This window comes from Dermacentor silvarum, chromosome 10 (assembly GCF_013339745.2).
Source record: "Dermacentor silvarum isolate Dsil-2018 chromosome 10, BIME_Dsil_1.4, whole genome shotgun sequence".
Taxonomy (NCBI): domain Eukaryota; kingdom Metazoa; phylum Arthropoda; class Arachnida; order Ixodida; family Ixodidae; genus Dermacentor; species Dermacentor silvarum.
In genome coordinates this window covers 134,721,606-134,728,504 of record NC_051163.1, presented here as the reverse complement: position 1 = coordinate 134,728,504, position 6,899 = coordinate 134,721,606, and positions in this window count along the sequence as shown.

Below are 6,899 nucleotides of genomic sequence, written 5' to 3'. Positions count from 1 at the left end.
AAGCCAGGAGACATTTCCAACAATTTCAGAGTGGGAGCTGTGGACATGCCTCATGTTCTGTAAGAAGCTTCATATAGTAGCTGCCAAAGGCCTATTGAGTACTGATCATTTTATGGGAACGTGAGGAAAAGTCAAATAAATACCTGTTTTTTCCACATCCTAGAATACAATGTGATAAATTGGATCTTCATAGGTTGAGTGAATAGAATGAATGGACATGCATTGCTAAACATAGCAATGTTGACAACGAAGTTGGCAACTGTTCCAATTTTTGCTTTGATCGAAGCAACCAAACAATTATGGCCCGGAACCTAAGCCCCCTCTGCTGAAAGGCTACTGTCTGCCACCACATGGACCTCCTTCAAAACAGGAGCAACTTTAAATCAATGTGGTCTGTTGAAATACGTTTTGCGTTACAGAATCTGGAGGGCCATTTTGATTGCTGAAATTTGGTGGAAGCGCTGTCCCTCGAGTTGAGCAGTAATTGCACTTGAGCATAGCTTCCCCACAATTCCTATACTATAACAACACTTTCAGGCTACTTAAGCACACCCGCTATACCACCAGATTGGTAGCATGCTTCAGATTGGTAGTTGCTTCATTGCAACTATTCATTGCAATGACAGTCAATGTAGTGCAACATTAGTTGCACTAAAGTCAAGTAGTGCAACTAATGTGCAAATACACCTAACTTTGTCAGTTGGAGCCACCAATCACTTCTGGCAGTTAAGGCTGCTTTAAAATTTAGCACTTTAGTATGGAGGCGTTAGATAGAGACTTGAGATCAAATTAACATTCCTTCCAAATAGTAGGCTATCGTAGCACGTAGTTGCAGACACAGGCTACTTGAAAGTCATTTGTTGTGCTAATAGCAAGCTGGCAATTCCAAGTACACAATGTGAATTCAAAAATGCAATGGGAAAAGGATCATCAGTGTAGACATTTGGGCTTGTTGGTATAACATGTTTGCACATTTTCTTCATGTAGCACAAAAGCACACGGACGTAGAAGAACTTAGACACACACAACGCACACGGACGTAGAAGAAGAACGGAGACACGCACAGCGCCTGTGTGTGTCTCCGTTCTTCTTCTACGTCCGTGTGCTTTTGCGCTACATGAAGGAAAAAGGATGTACGGTACTTGCCTATAACAGCGTTGACCCTGATAAGGCCAAGAGCCTCTTTTTGCCTATTGGTGGTGTTGTTTCCGAGAAGTGAGTGGCCCATGAGGTTCTTCTCTGTGAACACATGGTGAATCAAGGCCCTTGCAAACTTGCATGCTCCACCATGGCAAGTTGTGCCAGGATCATCTTAATGAGGACTACTCCAACCTCTGTGAAACGGCACGTTTAGGCAAATATTAGTGAGGTAGTTTAAGGATTTTAAGCACATTTACACAACAGCCACACTCCAAATAAATCACAGAAATACTGCCTGCTCCAGACCTAAAATGTCAACTAATGTCACTAATAAAAACAACTAAAACTAATGTCATAGCTTGTTATGCTGTTAGGATGTCATGTGCTTCAGAAAAACAAGGATTCACCCAGTACAAAATAGTAAGTAAACCAAAGCATCGAAAACTTTAATGCAAGTAGCATTTTCAGGATACTTCACATACTTTCAGGTGTCTGTCTCTAACTATTTTCCAGCCAATTTGTGTCATTTGGTGGTCAATGGATTAATGGGTAGGGCTGCTATGTTCAGGGAAGTGGGTTAATAACCATCTGATGGACCTGCTTAGATCTCTGGGTATGTGACTCAGAGTATGTGCCACTCTTCAATGAACCTCTTTCATGTCATCTTGGGCAACTGCTGCTTGTGTTGGCAAGCAGCAGTAGCAGCTCAAACAGGAAGATAACTGTCGACGTTAATGCGATTACCACTACACATCAGATTCGCTTGCTGTGTCCCAGACCTACTCAGCTGAATGTGTACATAAGACACAAAGGCAGATTGTGCCAACTGCCCACCTCATCAAATAAATTAATCGACTCGCAAATCAAAGGCTATGCAAAATCGCAAAGGAGACACTTAATGCTACCAGTTTTACTAAATCTTAAGGAGAATACCTCCCGGCAATATATTCTCCTGGCAACAGTGCATTTGATCATGGTGACGCTAGACGATGAATGGCCAAAGAATTCACCTTTCGCATTCCGGCTGTGGTGTCTCCAGGTTCATTTTGATTCTGAAAACAGATGTCAGTATTAAAATGTGACGCCACGATAACTCAAAAGCAACAATCTACATGGACGATTAGGCTGACATAAATGGATGGATATAAATGACTGATTGAAAACATTAAAGCATGGCTGCTCTTGCCACTGGCAGTGTGAGGTGGGCAAATAATTTATTTTTAATTTACATTTTCAAATTATTTTTGCTCATCTACTGAACTGTTGCGGCCACATCTTAAAGGTAGCTCGTTCATATAACAACAGTGTTGCATTTTTTACTCCCCGTCTAACAGCTGCTGCTGCAGTTTGCTTACTCTCGAAGTATTCCACAGAACTGCACCACCAACAAACCATTGTTCCAAGCTTATGTCAAAGCGTCATTTAGTTCACAAGGATACGCTCCCCTTTCACTCTCTCTCCTCTTTAGTGTGTGAATTCAAAGCAAAAATAACCCATTGACATAGCTGTCTACTTCTATCTCATAAAAAGCCTTGCTAATTTTTGACATTTGTCGATAACGCCTACATGCCACTGGAAGCACAGTGGGACGACACGGCAAATATGCACAAGCAACTCGTTCCTTACTGATTTTCGAACTTAGTTAAATCAATCAGTTACTGAAGGGCCAAAGTCTGAAACTTCACACGATGACATTATTTTGAATGTTTCATCCCACTAAATCAGAACATAGAATCCCACAGAATCTGCCTTTTCCGTGAATATAGAGCGCCTACGCGAAGGCGTTAGCGCGAAGTACTCGATGGCGTCGAAGGGATATAATGGTTAAAAAAAAAGTTCACCGCGCGCGTACCGGCGGAAAACAAGCCACACATAACCTGATGATTTCACAGCATTCGCTGGCATCAGCCCTTTTTTATCTCAGCTATCACATAGAATCACATATACGCCATTGCAATTCTTTATTATTATCGCGCCACAGCGCGTGTCTACCGCACGGCGTGTCAGCGGACTCTGGGCACTCGATCCCGAAGCGAACAGCGCAGCAGAATACCTTCGAACGGCAAAACGCCCCGCGCATATTTTCGCCGATCCCGACACGCCAGGTAGTAGATGCACGTCAATGGATAGCGTTGCGCGAACGAAATATACTTGATTACAGTACAGTTCGGATTATTTCACGTCGCATTGTTTCCACCAAAACGGCAAAGCACGAGCGCTCATTAATAAGGCTAATTTCGATCGGTGCTGGGACACCGTACCAAAAATCGTGGCGCGCACAAGATGCCCTGTTTTAGCTGGCTCCACATAGCTGCTTTACGTCGCCGCAAGCGCGCTGTGAAGTTAAATCAGGACAAAACTTCATGCTCAATATCACAAATCTAGTGCTGCACAACCAATTCTCGCAACGGAAGGATAGTACTAGTAATTAAAACGAGCACAGAGGCGCGTGGAAGACACGCACGGGCTCTGTACGCACGTTTGCTGAAAGCGTCGCAATGGACGAGCAAGTGGAATTCGAAACACTCACTCACCTTCGATGTGGCTGAGTCGGAGGCGATTATGGTGATCTTCGAGGCAACGTGTAGCCCATAAAGAGCGAGCAACAAGTTGGAATATACCAAAGATGTCACAGCGATGCAAAGGGCACAGAACACGCAGCAAGCTCATCACGCAACACGCACACCATACGCCGCACACACAAACTTCCGGAATGCGTCAGAGTCAACAGCGCAAGGGCGCATTCACACAAAAACGCGCATACAAATCCACGCTTTCATAAACATGAATTGCAATATTTATTAACAAATCTTGTAATATAATGGTATTTCTTAATTTCTGTGGTTTGCAAGAGTATGAAAGTTTTCTGCTTAGGTTCCTTGAGGAACTATTTTCTTTATCGCTGTAACGCAGTGCGCCGGCCGGTCACGTACGGAGCTCGCGGGAAATAGTGCAAAATTCAAACGTCGCAAATGTAGAGCCCTGTGTGCGCGCACAGTTTTCATCGTTTGTATTAAAAAGAAATATTTATTTTAATACGTGAAGCAACCGGCGCGAAATGAACTACGGACCAGCAACGTACACAATTGTCGCTGTTCGTGCTTGTTAGTTTGACATCATGACGAACGGAAGACAGCATGCCGTCCCATTGATTAAACATTTGTACCTGTGCTTCTGCGCTACGATTTGCTACCGGCAAAGTATAACAGCGTAGATTGTGCGTGGTGGCCAAGCAGTTTCCCAGCACACTGGCCAGCACCCCGTCTCTACGTGTTACAGAATAGACCTAGGCTTCCATGTAAAATATGGACACCACGTCGCAGAGATCACCCAAACTTGTTTCATTTTATTGTGCGCTAAGGGCTAACAACTAAACAAAACGCACTCTTTGAAAAACATATTTATTTATTATGCTTACATACTACTTTTCTCACCATCTTGCCCATATTTAACATGGAGGCAATGCCGTGTTCTGACACAGACAGGGCACTGGCCACTTACAATAGAAGCCGATGGGAATCCAGGAGGTGCCCAATCATCGGTCATTGGTCACTGCTTGTTGGGACGTTCATCTTGTGCTCCAATTTTGTGTCTATATATATATATATATATATATATATATATATATATACACGGTGGTCATTTTTAAGTCTTACGAAATTTTCATAAATCGCCTGTGGCACGTAGCATCACTATCATCATTGAGCTGGGTTAATCGATGAGGCGGGCATTAGTAGCATGATCAATCGAAACAGATTCAACTATTTAACAGGAAATCACTAATTAACTTTTTATTTTATTAATTTACGACACATATTGCGATTTACGAATTTGAGCCAGTGAGCTTGTCAGGCGTATCCACTTGGAATGAATTTCCAGAATGACACCAGTTTGGAGATATGCGCCATCAAACTCGCCGTAAGAATGCACTGTTGTTACACATACTTTGTTACCAAAATGCTGTTTAATACATTGAAGCACAAAAGTAACTAAAACGCCCATGTATTTCGTCCCACACTTTGGGCAATAATATCTCGAAACTGGTGTTATCCTGGAAATTCATTTTAGGTGGATGCATGCGTCTTGCAAACTCACCGGCTAAAATTCATATATTGCAATATGTGTCGTAAAATAATTAACTAAGAAGTTCATTAGTCAATTTTTGTTAATTATTAGAATATTAGTTTCAATTTCTTGTCTTACTTATGTCCGTTTCTTCGAATAACCAAGCTAAGCGATAAGAATTATGCTACCTGCTACAAGCAATTTTTTAAAATTTTCGTAAAGCCTATAATTTTGAAACCCAGTATATACAGGGTGTCCCAACTTTCTTGCACCGACACCTAAATATATGCAAATGCCACGTAGCTGGACAGAACCAAGGTAATGGTGTTTGCTGTTGCTTAGAGATACTAAATTTTTTGCATTAGATAAATAATTAGATAATCATTATAATTATTAATTATTAATCAATTATAATAAATAATTAGCTTCTCAGATATTATATTTAGATGAAAAGTGTCAATGCGAAAATTATAGAGCAACGGGAAAAACTCCCGATACAGCTTTCTGTTGCCCAATACCTAGAACATAAAAGTGTTTTTCCGAGCGTGAAAGAAGCCCGCTGATACACACATAGTGCCTCGAGCGGCTAGTTGTGCGGCAATTTTGCGTGTATTCGCGGGCTTCATTCACGCTCGGAAAAAAAAGAAAAAGAAAAAAATAACTTTTATGTTGCACGTATTGAGCAATAGAAAGCTGTATCGGGAGTTTTTAATGGCAGGAGCGTCGACTGCCATTTGTTCTTTGGACAGTACTTCCGGTTCACCTCCTGAGATCAGGAGGTGAAAATAAATCGAAAAAAATAGTACAGTACAAAATTCACGAATTTCATTATAGATATGATATCCGAGCATAAGTTTAGCTATAAGTTGAGTTACTGAAGTGTCTGGAATAATTAGAATTAATTATCTGAGACGACCGGGGACGCAATCCATGTAAATCAGAAAAATAGAAAAAGAAATGGTTCAGTTCAGAATTCATGACTTTCATTATAGATATGATATCAAAGCATAAGTTTTGTTTCAAGCTGTCCTGCTGAAGTGTCTGGAATAATTATAATTGATCAGAAATCAGTTATTAGTGCTTACCAAAGCACAGAACACCAACGCCGGGATGCGAGTGCCAAAAAGAAACACCTAAGTCAGAGTTTAAGGTTGCCTACTCTTTTAAGCATGAAATGCTTTTAGCTCCCGTTGTCGGCGATCTTCAAGTGACCTTGAGCCAAAAGCCAAAGCTGTTATCCGGGCACTCAAAACGAGAACATGCCGGCAAGTCGAAAATGAAATTTAGTCACCCTAGGCACGAGTACAACTGTGGTATGGACGTGGAGTGCAATATAACGTACCGTACATGCAATACATTGTACTTGATATAAACACAACATATGAGCAAACAACATAGTAAATGGTGTCTGCTTGACACTGGCTTTGCCACACATCAAAAACCACTATGACAAGTTGCGAGAACAAAACGAGATCATCCGAGCAACCCGTCAAACTTGAAAAAATGCGGTCTCTGGCACCAACCCTTTACTACACATCCTAGTTACTCTCCAAAGAAATTACAGAAAAAATATTGCTTGCGAGTTCTTCCCAATGTTTTTTGACAATATGACTCAAGCTGTAACTTCTATTACGCTGAAGTTTTGTCATTTCGAACAGCGACGTTCCAAATGCAGATAGATACAGTTGCCGATA